Source organism: Benincasa hispida, chromosome 6, assembly GCF_027475165.1.
Source record: "Benincasa hispida cultivar pf3 chromosome 6, pf3_genome.v1.1, whole genome shotgun sequence".
Lineage (NCBI taxonomy): Eukaryota > Viridiplantae > Streptophyta > Magnoliopsida > Cucurbitales > Cucurbitaceae > Benincasa > Benincasa hispida.
This window is the reverse complement of record NC_143483.1, coordinates 18,505,138-18,518,108: the sequence shown is the minus strand read 5'-3', so window position 1 is coordinate 18,518,108 and position 12,971 is coordinate 18,505,138. Positions and strand designations below refer to the sequence as shown.

General features: G+C 34.9%; 1 pseudogene; it reads right to left on the bottom strand.

Moving 5' to 3' along the window:
• Window positions 1-663: 663 nt before the first annotated feature.
• On the bottom strand, window positions 664-1,540 carry LOC150035486 (uncharacterized; annotated as a pseudogene).
• Between the last annotated feature and the right edge of the window lie 11,431 nt (window positions 1,541-12,971).

The following is a 12,971-nucleotide window of genomic DNA, read 5'->3' as shown; positions in this document are numbered from 1 at the left end:
ATGAAAATTGCAAAATGAGAAAGAAAATACAAAAAATTGGAAATTGGAAGAGTTAGTGGAATAATCCAAAATTTGTTTGATTAATCCACTAACTAACACCTAGCGCACTCACTTAATGCTAATTGAAGTGTCAATTAGCTGATTAACTAAGTGCTTGCATGAATTAGGTTGATAAATACTTCAATTTGCTATTTTGAATCATTTATGCAAATGGATTTTCTCAAATCCTCAAAATCTCTCCCAAACCCTCTTTCATCTCAACCTAATTGATCTCAATTCAGTGTTTCCATCACACAATCTGAGTTAGAGGATAGTAAAGAAGATCCTTTTGGTGGTCTACTGTGCATTTGGAGATCCAATTCAAGGAGAGGAGTTGGTATTGTTGAGATTTACAAAAGTATTGTGTTCATGAAACCCTCCTTGAAATTAATTTTCATGCATGCTATTCAACTCAAATTAAATATAATTAGAATGTTTATTGATTCTGATTTCTTCCGTTGCATGCTTGTACTTTCTATCAATTATCCCAACACAGCTCAGCCAATGAACTTAAAAAAACTCTCTACTATTATCAACTCCAAATTACTTTCTATACAAAACCTTTCGTGAAGTATAAATGATTCCAACTATTTCAACAACATAATTCTCATTTTTGGCAGGAATTTGACTTGAAATGGCAATACACTTGATAGAAGGGCCAAGAATTATGTATCACAAAATCCATAAAAGGGCCCTCTAACTGAACAAATTTGATTTGTATAATCACCACCCAGAAAATGAAGTGTATGCATTTCAATCACATTTCATCTGAGTTTTTTGGGTTCAAGTTCTTACGTTCTTAATTCCAGAGATTATCCACTCCCTTTAGTTCCCTTCTTTTGAAACCCAAGCTAATTTATTTCCATATATTGAGTACACGTCAGTTAAGACAGCCTTCTCCTTTATCCTTAACCAGCATTATTCATTAACATAAAAAGCAGTTTTTGTTAGTTTTTTCAAAGCGTAAAATGTAAAACCATGTTCTAAATATTCACTTGAAATAGCACAGACCTCTTGGCAGATCTGGAATTTCTATCGATGATTTCTTCTCTCCTTTTTACTTAGGTTGCTTCTTCTTTGAAACCTTTGTTTTCCCTTTGATACGTGAAATTTCCCTATCAACTTCCTCTCTTCCTTGAGGAAGAACTTCTTTTAGTTCATGAGTTTCATTTACTTCCTTCTAGGATGGTGACTGAATTTTGGACTCTATTCTTGATTCTACACCATTATCATCTTCATCATCCGAATGTAATTCACTGACATAAGTCAGATTGTCTTCAATATCTTTGATCCTTAATCTCATGAATTCACCGGCTAAATCCACATCTATGTCAGCAAACTGCTCTACTTCCTCCTCAAGAATGTTTAGTTGAGAATGAGTCCTATTACCCACTGAACTTTCGCGAGCTAAACTCGAAGTTTTTCGATTCATTATTTCATATTTTGTTTGCTTCTAAACCCTTCCAAACGTAAGATATCATGTAGAAAACTGAAGAAGAAATGAATGTCACTCTCTTTACCAATTTGTCAAGGATTATGGATACGTGATATGTTGCCACGTTTTAATGAAACCTAGAAACCAATCATAAAGATTGATGCCAAGACATGTACAGATTTGATAGTATCAGAATATACAAATTTATATGGCTAACACTCGATGATCTCAGAATGCACAGATGTAAATAGCTAACACATTTTTATTTTAATAATGGAAACTAACTTTCATGAAGAAGATAAAATAACAAGGTATAGAGAGAGGCACACAAACGTAGGTCTATGTACCTAGGTGAAAGAACCAATGGTTGAACGAAAGACAAAGAAACTGACTCTTTAATCTTTCATTCAAGGAGAGCCCTACAAAACTGAAATCAAAAGGAGTATGTTTCAATTTGTGAACAAGAGACGAGAAGAGCTATAAAAATTTTAGATAGAGGTAGAGATCAAAGAAGTAGAACTGTAAAGAGAGAGGTCAAAAGAAAAAAATCTCTAAACCATAATTTTTAACAATTTAAAGGCTCTTATCCAATAGTGTTTTGGGGGTTGCCTTTAGGTTGTTCTCTTTTGTTCTTTGTTGAAATATACTTGTTCGTTTTTTTTATAAAAAAAATTATAAATAAATTTCGTTTGGTTCTATAATTTCTTCTCATCTAAAAACATACCTTAAGGCATCCCCTTCAAACTTGCAATCAATGATAGCACCAAATATGTACTATTTTTCTCTTCTTAATTCTAGGTCTTTATTATGTCTAATGTGTTTATTTAGTGATTTTGTAGGTATTGAGCATCTTGGAGGTGGAATCAGTCGTTACGAGCTGTTTGGGTTGATTTGGAACAATTAGGAGCTAATTTGAGCAATCAGACTTCAAAAGGATGTGAAATGATGAAAATACCCCTGGACGAAACGTTGCAACGCTCCGATTATTGACGGGCGCATACGAGGCCTCACAACATTGCAACGCTTTGACTACAGTATATAGCGTTCTTTTCAGTTTTAGGGCACGAGAATCACCCACACTCAGGCTTCCAACCGATTTTCCCATCTCTTCTCTCTTCCACTTTCTTCTTTGGGTGTTCATTTAGTAATTAATCGACCAGATGCCAGATTGTAGCTTCTCATCCTTCATGGGAAGGTAAGATTTTAATTTCTTAACTTAGGATTTTGGAGGAACACAATGATATTTTGGGAGATTCTGACTTTGTGATGTATACTAACTTGTTTATGGGTTTCAATCCAAGTTTTACATTTATGAATGGCATGACTTTATTATTGACTGATGACCAATAATTTGTTGTGCGATTTGATTGCTTAAAGATCACCTGTAATATGTGACATTTAATTATAGATTAATCTCAAAGGAAGCAATAGGTTAGTTAGGCTTGCAATTCATTGTCTATAATGAATAGTAGTTTGTCCTATCGACCTAGGGAGAAACCATATTGAATGTTTAATTAGACGGTAGAAGTTATATATATATATATATATATATATATATATATATATATATATATATATATATATATATTTATCTTCTCATTTTTTCATTCTTTTTTGTTTATTTTCTTTTATATTATCTTTTTTTTATATTTATCTTCTTTTATATTTATGTTTATTTTTTTATTTTTTTTGTAATGTTTATCTTCTTTTATATTTATCTTTTATATATATATTATCTTTTTTATATTTATCTCCTTCTTTTTTTATGTTTATCTTCTGTTATATTTATCTTTTTCTTTTTTTTTTAATGTTTATTTTCTTTTATATTTATCTTTTCTCTTTTTTTAAAAAAATATATTTATCTTCTTTTTTATGTTTATCTTTTTCTTTTTTTCTTTCTTTTATATTTATCTTTTTTTTTAATGTTTATCTTCTTTTTTTTTCTAATTTTTTTATTTTTTATGTTTATATTGTTTTATATTTATCTTTTTTTCTCTTTTTTAATGTTTAACTTCTTTTATATTTATCTCTTTTTTAAAAAAGAATATCATTATTATCTTAAACTTTCTATATTTTATTTTTTTTATTTTTTTTATTTTTTTTTTATTATTATTATTATTATTATTATTATTATTTTCCATTTTCTTCAAAATATTCTTATATTATCATTATTTTATTTTCTAGTTTTTTTTCCTGGATATTTGCTTAATTTTCAAATCAATATTATGTTTGTTATTTATTTAATGATCAATAAGATTTATAGGCCAAATTTTAAACTTAGTGGCTTAAACTTAGAATTTGTTTACTAATAACTAGATTTAATCTTGAACTTTAATTAAACATTCATTATTTAATTTCCTATAATGTTTGTATACAACTTGAGTTGTTACAAGTTTAATCAATGAGATGAGATGGTGTTTTATTTTATGCCTTTTTTCAGATCAAACTCATGAATCTTTTTCTTTAGTGGTAAATTCTACCATGTTGATCTTAATTTTGGATTATTATTAGGAAAATTTTTATAAATAGAAAAAATGTTCAACTATTTACATAAATAACAAAAAAAACATACTAATTGATATTGATAGACTTCTATCAGCGTCTATCACAGTATCAATGATAGCCTTTTATCAGTTTCTATCACTGATAGACTTCTATCGATCTCTATCAAAGAAGATTAAATTTTGCCATTTATGTAAATAGTTTTCCTTATTTTAAATGAAACCTAGAAACCATTCATAAAGGTGATGCCAAGACATGTAAAGATTTGATGGTATCAGAATATACAAATTTATATGGCTAACACTCGATGATCTCAGAATGCACAGATGTAAATAGCTAACACATTTTTATTTTAATAATGGAAACTAACTTTCATGAAGAAGATAAAATAACAAAGTATAGAGATAGGCACACAAACGTAGGTCTATGTACCTAGGTGAAAGAACCAATGGCTGAACGAAAGACAAAGAAACTGACTCTTTAATCTTTCAATCAAGGAGAGCCCTACAAAACTGAAATCAAAAGGAGTTTGTTTCAATTTGTTAACAAGAGACGAGAAGAGCTATAAAAATTTTAGATAGAGGTAGAGATCAAAGAAGTAGAACTGTAAAGAGAGAGGTCAAAAGAAAAAAAATCCCTAAACCATGATTTTTAACAATTTAAAGGCTCTTATTCAATAGTGTTTTGGGGGTTGCCTTTAGGTTGTTCTCTTTTGTTCTTTGTTGAAATATACTTGTTTGTTTCTTATAAGAAAAATGCTTAGGAAAAAAATTATGAATAAATTGTTTGGTTCTATAATTCTACTCATCTAAAAGCATACCTTAAGACATCTATTTGGACTTGTAAACAATGATAGCACCAAAAATTTGTTATTATCCTCTTCTTAATTCTAGGTCATTACTATGTTTAATGTGTTTTTATAGTGATTTTGTAGGTATTGAATATCTTGGAGGTGGAATCGGTTGTTACGAGTTATTTGAAGTTAATTTGAAGTAATTAAGAGCTAATTTGGAACCATTAGAAGCTAATTTGAATAATCAGGCTTCAAATGGACGTGAAAGGACCAAAATGCCCCTGCACGAAGCTTACTGATATTTGCAGCCTGAGCTTCCCTGCTCTGCTGTATTTCTTGTAGCAATTTATCTTCAATCGAAGTATCATACGCCTTCCCCCCTCCAAACCCACGAGGCCTCGTCGGATGCCACTCTCTCATATTCTTCAATGGCAAAAGAATATCATCTTCATCCTCGTTCTGGAAATCATCCTCATCCTCATCGAAAAAATCATCGAACTCAATGTCGGAATTACTCTGCTCAGTGACGGAAATGCCATCTTTCCCAGACCTCTTCATGGCGAAAACAGGAAACCCCATTGGTCCAGAGCCATGGACAAGAGAGAAACTGAAATGGGGTGGTCGGAATTTTGTCGAATTGGGAGAATTGTAATGGCAACAGTGTTGCACTGACGGCCAAATCGTGACAAAACGGCATTGAAGGGACGGGGAATCGAACATTTCTACTCCGCTCTGATAAATGATTTTCCCACTGAAGATGAAGATAGGCAGTTTTGCAAGGTGGGTTACGAAAAGTATCTGACTTTCTCATTACATGATCATATTAATTATTAGAGATCCGATTGAACATCTGGTGACTGAAGGTCTCTGGCTCGAGTCTAGGCGACGCCATGATTTTTCTTTCCAAATTTTTCCTCTTTTTTTCTTTTTTAACTTTGTTTTTCCTCTTAATCAATAGTGAATTTTTCACTTTTTTTTTCCTTTAGAAGAACTTCCCACCTTATTTAATTATGTGGCATGAACACTTTTCAATAAAAATTAAAAACTTGTGACAAAAATGGCAATTCCCAATTTTATTATTTTACATTCAAGTGCTCTTTCAGAATGAATATATATATAGTCTATTTATATTTTTCTCAAATTTGTATGGTACTAGCTAGTTGATAACCACGTGTATTACACATTTTCGTATAATTTTTTAGTATGGTAATGTTTATTTGTATCATCTATTCCCTTATCAAAACTAAATAAATTGCATGATTTGTTTCAAAATTTGTCAACTAATAATCTATTTAATTGATCATCTTGGTCATTTATTGTTACGAGATTATTGTAATCTTGATGAAGTTATGTGATTTTGAGAACTAAATTTAAGTCATTTTAGTATATAGTTCATCTTCAATTTGATCTCTTAATCTGAACTTTATAACGTGGAGGTCATTTTTGCCTTCATATTTTATTGTAACAATATCTTATGCATTTTATTTCATATATATGATCCACTCAAACTAGAAGCATTAATTACCATCAAATATTTGGAAAGAGAGATTATTTTAAATGATAAAAATTAATACAAATATTTACAAATAATAGCAAAATATCACAGTCTATCTGTGATAAACTACATAGACAACGATAGACTACTATCTATGTCTATCTATGTCATCATAGACACAGATAGTAGTCTATCACTTTCTAACGCAGATAGACAATAAAATTTTGTTATATTTGTAAATATTTTGATCAACTTTCTTCTATTCGAAAATAGTGACTACTAATATATGTGTGTGTATGAAAGGCACAGAAAATTTTAATGGAACGCAATCTAGTTATGATGATGATAATAATTATGAAAAGATTTTAGTTTTTTTTTTTTTTCCTTAACTTCCCTCTTTCAATTTGAAAGTTCAAAAAATGGTTCAAATTTTTGTGCATGGTAAGGTTTAATTATGATAATAATGTTTGTGATATCATTCAAATCCTCCATTCTTATTTAAGATCTCTCTAATATTTTTTTTAATTAATTCCCAAAAACTAAAAATAAAATCATTTATTAACACATGGTATAATATGATTTTTGAAGAAAATTTTAAAAATAATATATCATACCCCCTTTTAGACTACTCTCTTAGCCCAAGCAATGACTGCAGCAGTTATCAACCTTTTATGACACTTACTGCCTACTAAACCTATTTAAGTAATCTGATAACAACATGCAATCTCATACACAGTGGTCTGCCACTATGGCCAAACAAACATTAATCATTAAATACAAAACATTTATAGAATTTACAACACAAGTCTCATAAGTCCCAACCCCCAAACTCAGTCCCTATATGCAACAACATGTATACAACTATTTACAGTAACCACCTAGCTGACAGATTACTAGAACTCATGACTTTATGTGGCAAAGCAGATGCAGAGCTATCTTCGGGGATTTAATCGCTACCTGAGGAAAGAAAAAATTTTAAAAATTGGGTGAGTTACTAGACCAGTGAGTGACTTAAGAAAGAAAACAGGTTCTCATGCTTAAGTCTCAATAAAGAGATCATACTGAAACATAAGTCTTTACAGTAACCTTGTACTGAAATGTAAATCTTCTAAGCACTAAACATGTAAAGTTGTCATCATAAAACATTAAACTGATCCTTAGTTGAGAGTAACCCTGCTATGGTTAAATCCGAACGTCGAGCCTTAGTCTAGAGAGAACCCTTTTGCTCAATCTCTCAACGTCTAATTACCTACGTGCACGTGGTTATAACTAAGTACCATCATACCTTAGGTATTGATAGCTCGGATACCTTCTCCAAGTCCTTCAGTATCGAGCCTGAAGTAACATTAGTCATATTAAGACTTACTCTTTAAAGCATGTATACCTAAACGCATAGTAACATGTCTTTAAAGGCTCTAACGTATGCTTTGTGCATATGAACACACATAAATAGTTTTACAACATTCTTTTGTACATGGAATGCGTTTGGAAAACATAAACTCATAGTTTGCTTGGAAAAACTACTTTGTAAAATAGTTAGCATGAGAATAATCTTTCTTACAATCATGGATTCTTAAAAACATAATAAACACTTAGTCACTCACAACTTTAGGGCTACTCCTTAAAAGTTGATATGCTTCTAGCAATGGTGTCAATCCTATGGACACAACAACATATATTTAACTACTAACAATGGTTTCCCTTTTGAGACTAACTCTTAATTAAGCTTGCGTTTACCCTTCCCAAGAAGACCTTCACTCAAATGCATACCTGGCTATAGGTCAAGCACTTAGAAATTTCCTTGAGATTTAGGTTCTTGCTATACGGGCAACACACCTCACAAACGCATTCTCACTATGCAACCAACACTTGCTCTAAGTGTTCCTTCAGCCGCACATGGCCATTCACATAAGCATCTATGCATCCTAGTCTTTAAAGCAAGCCTTCTCAGCTCAAACATCAAGTTAAAGGCATAGGGGTGCTCAACACTTCGTCTGCACGTGCGCCTACTGTGAGCTGCCAGCTTAACCCAAGCAGCTACCTTCTTGTTCATAGAATTCCATATTCGACTTACTTCATTAGTAACTCAAATTCTAAAGCTCATCTCAAGAAATTTCCTTCTAAAAACTTGTTTAAAATTGTTTTAGGAAGCTTACCTTAAAATTTCAGCTTAAAACTTCTTGTTGTTTGACCTGGAGTCTCAATTATTCATCGATGGCCCAGATTCACCTGCGAACTGAACCTCTTGTCATTTTCGTCCTTCTCTAGCCTTATTCTAATGAGATCTTCATCCGAAAACACTTTTTCTGAAACTAGACTCATAGAGCTTTCCAACGACAACAAGAACTCTCAATTTGCACTGAGGAATTGTTCAAATTGACCTTTTGAAGTCCATCCTCCCTTTTATACTACCCCCCACCGTTTATCATAAATGCTTATCATGACACCTCCACCTTAAGTGGGTTTAGTTTAGGAGATTAGGACAGTTGGTGCCCCTAATCAGTGGTTTAAGACTGACTACTTCATCTACTATCAACGCATGCCTTCAACTAGGTTCAACACACACCATAGTTCTCACGCAAACCTACTCCAACGTATATGCTTTGTGCCTTGGCCTCCTCTTGGCTTCAATCATCATCACAACTCTAGCCCATTCAGCTTTGCAAAGCCTGATCTACGCAAGTTCTACTCATCACATGCCAAGCTTGGTCATCGCACACCCAACCATCGCCCAAGCCACTGCTTGCTTTAACGCTCGAGGATTGTCTTGTCGCAACCCCCATTGCATGCTAATCTCTAAGGCCTTGTCCACGCTACACCACAACGCACAGCCTTGCCATCGCTTCTCCTCACGTGCGTGTGCTAGGCTGAACGCCTAGTCCCGAGCCAATGCCACAACCCCATCAACCGTGCACACTCTCTTTGGCAACGTTTAACATCCTCCTGTCGCACGCATACTAACCTCCCAAGACTTGGTTACCGCATGCTTTGTCCACGCATAGGGTTGCTTGCGCTCAACATGGCTCCTCTTGGCGTGCACATCCCAACACATAGCTTCTCCTCACTCGGCCGCACTTAGCTTCCTTAAGAGCCCAACTAACCTCAACAAGTAAGTAAGGCCAACGCCCATGGCTCACCTCCAATGCCTAGTACAAAGGCAACTCATAGCTACACACTAGCAATACTTAGCCAATTTCTAGCTTCACCCGAGAGTCAAGCTTCCAAACTTAGACATTTCTTCTAACTCTTCGCCCTCTTCCCTACAATTAAACATTAGTTCTCACATTAACCTACTCACCATACTGGTCTAAGTAGTAAACATACACAAGTAGAAAATTTAGGGACCAAACCAATACTTTTATGAAAGTTTAGGGATTAAAAGTAATTTTTAACCTAATAATATTTAATAAAGGAACATAAATACAGAACTTTCAAACTAAAAAATAAATATAAATAAAAATCTCCCATGATCATTTTAGGAAAGTTTAATCAATGAGATGAGATGGTTTTTTATCTTATGCCTTTTTCAGATCAAACTCATGAATCTTTTTCTTTAGTCGCAGATCCTACCATGTTTATCTTAATTTTGAATTATTATTAGGAAAATTTTGATAAGTAGAAAAAAATGTCAAATTATTTACAGTAATATAAAAAAAAAAACTGATAGATATTGGTAGACTTGTATCAACGATAGACTTCTATCAATGTCTATCAAAGAAGATTATATTTTATTTATGTAAATAGCTTTCCTTATTTTTCTACTTTTGAAAATCTCAAAAAAAAGAGTTTGAAAGTTTCAAATAATAATAATTCATGTCAACTACATGGCTTTTGGAGAACAAAAAAAATAAATAAATGATAGTTTAAAAAACATACCTTCTTTTATAATTTGCATGGTAATAACTTCGATTCGAGATTTCTTTTCTTAATTGCAAATCTCATTGCATTAATTTCAACCAGAAATATAAAACTCAATTCCTCTATGACAAAGATGACATAGTGGCTCCAACAGCATGTGAAGCCAGCCAACGTGGAGCTGACATTGCAGCCACCATGGCGTCTCTCTCTCCCAACCAATTCTGGTACAACAGTCGCCTGCCCCTTCACCTGCACACCAAAAGGACAAAAATTGTTGGTAATAAATTTCTCCCATTTGTTGTTTTATATAATCTTTTGATGTATAAATACCATTCATTCATTCTGTACAATAAGCATTGAAAAAGCTAAAGAAAGCAAATCAATATATTGAAAAGAAAAGGAAGAAGAAAGTTACCATCCTCAACCATATCAGTGCCTGCCTCAATTTTTCTCTCCTCTTTCAGACTCGGTATCAGGGCTCTTTAGCTTTTGACAAGCTAAAAACGATCCTCTTTCAGCCATGTGATATTCAATGAAGAAGATTTTCCCTTTCAAACTGGCTTTGCAAATGTCCAGTCCTCAAGCTCTTCCACCCCAGCTCCCCCAAATCACTACTTGGTTCCCTCAACCATCTATAAATTTGCCCTCCTCCTGTCATTCACCTGTCACCAACTCTCTTTGTCCATCTCAGACCCCACATAACTGCCCTGATCCCTTGTTGACTCCAACCACCCCATACTTCAGTCCTTGCTTACCTCCTGCAAGCTCTCCCCCAATATTATCACCTCGGGCCTTACATCATTCTCCTAATCCTCCTACAGACCCACCTCTAACAAATCCTTCCCCATCGTCCCCATTACAATACTTACCACCTCCTACCCAGCCCTTAATAGGCAATCACCCTATGATCACTAGAGGGAAGGCTGGTGTCTTCAAGCCAAAGGCCTGGACTGCCGAGCTTGTCACTGAACCTACTCAAACTGAACCATACACTGTCTCTCAAGCCTTGTCAGTTCCACAATGGAGAGCAGCGATGGTTGAAGAACTTGCAGCTCTGCAGCGCACAAACACTTGGACATTAGTCCCACATACATCTGCTACCACTGTTGTTGGATGAAAATGGGTTTACCGCTTAAAACGTGATGCACAAGGGTCTATTCAGCGGTACAAAGCACGCCTTGTTGCCAAAGGCTTTCACCAACACCCTGGATTTGATTACTTCGACACTTTCAACCCTGTTGTCGAGGCCTCTACTATTAGAATTATCCTTACACGGGCAGTATCAAATCGTTGGCCACTTCGTCAAATAGACTTTAACAATGTTTTCCTCAATGGCACACTAAAGGAGACAGTCTACATGTCTCAACCTTCTGGTTTTGAAAGTACAACTCACCCTCACTATGTTTGCAAGCTCAATCGATCTATCTATGGCCTTAAACAAGCTCCTCGAGCTTGGAATGATGAACTCAAAGGTTTCCTCGGTCAAACCGGCTTCAAAGTAAGTTCACTTGACACCTCTCTATACTATATGCACACCTCATCCACAATTACCATGCTCCTTGTCTATGTGGATGATCTGATTCTTACAGGTAGTGATCCAGCTCACATTGATTATCTTGTATCAACCTTCAATAAACAATTCTCCCTTAAAGACCTAGGCATACTCAGTAAATTCCTTGGTATTCAAATACACTATACGCCATTTGGCCTTCACCTCCATCAAACTCAGTACATCACTGATCTGTTAGCCAAGCTAAACCTTCAACACGTGAAGCCTTATCTAACCCCTGCTGCCCCTGGCACTCTGTTGTCACTCAATACAGGCAAACCCCTTCCTGGCCCTTTTCTCTATCAAAGCACAGTTGGTGCTTTTCAGTACCTCACCAATACCCGACCAAACATAGCCTTCATTGTCAATAAGTTAAGCCAATTTCTCCAAGCTCCCACTGATGTGCATTGGTCAGCTGTCAAACAAGTTCTTCACTACCTAGCTGGAACAACTCAGCTTGGTCTAACCATCAATTCTGATCCGCACCTTACCATCTCAGCTTATTCTGATGCTGATTGGGCTGAAGCCTTGATGATCGAAAGTCTACTGCAGCATACTGCCTTTACCTTGGCTCCACCCTCATCTCAGGGTCCTCTAAGAAACAAGCAATTGTGGCACGCTCAAGCACAGAATCCGAGTACAGAGCCCTTGCTCATGCTGCTACTGAGATCATATGGGTGCGCAACCTTCTCATTGAAATTGGCTTCTCCCCAACCGGCATTCCTATTCTTTGGTGCGATAATATGGGAGCAGGTGCATTGGCCGTCAATTCTGTCTTCCATGCTCAGCTAAGCACATCGAAATTGATGTGCATTTCATTCGAGATCTTGTCCTAAGTGACCAACTCTGTGTGCGGTATGTTCCATCCACAGAGCAGCTTGCTGACTGCCTCTCCAAAGCACTTCCAATTCAAACCTTTTCATATCTTTGCAGCAAGCTCGGCCTAACATAGTTAACCTCTCGCTTGAGGGGATGACAAGGATGACACAATGGCTCCAACAGCAAGTGAAGCCAGCCAACGTGGAGCTGACGCTGCAGCCACCATGGCATCTCTCTCTCCCCAACCAATTCTGGTACAACGGTCGCCTGCCCTGCACACCAAAAGGAAAAAAAATTTTGATAATAGATTCATCCCATTTGTCATTTTATATAATCTTTTGATGTATAAATACCATTCATTCATTCTGTACAATAAGCATTGGAAAAGCTAAAGAAAGCAAATCAATATATTGAAAAGAAAAGGAAGAAGAAAGTTACCTTCCTCGGCCATATCAATGCCTGCCTCTGCAATTTTTCTCTC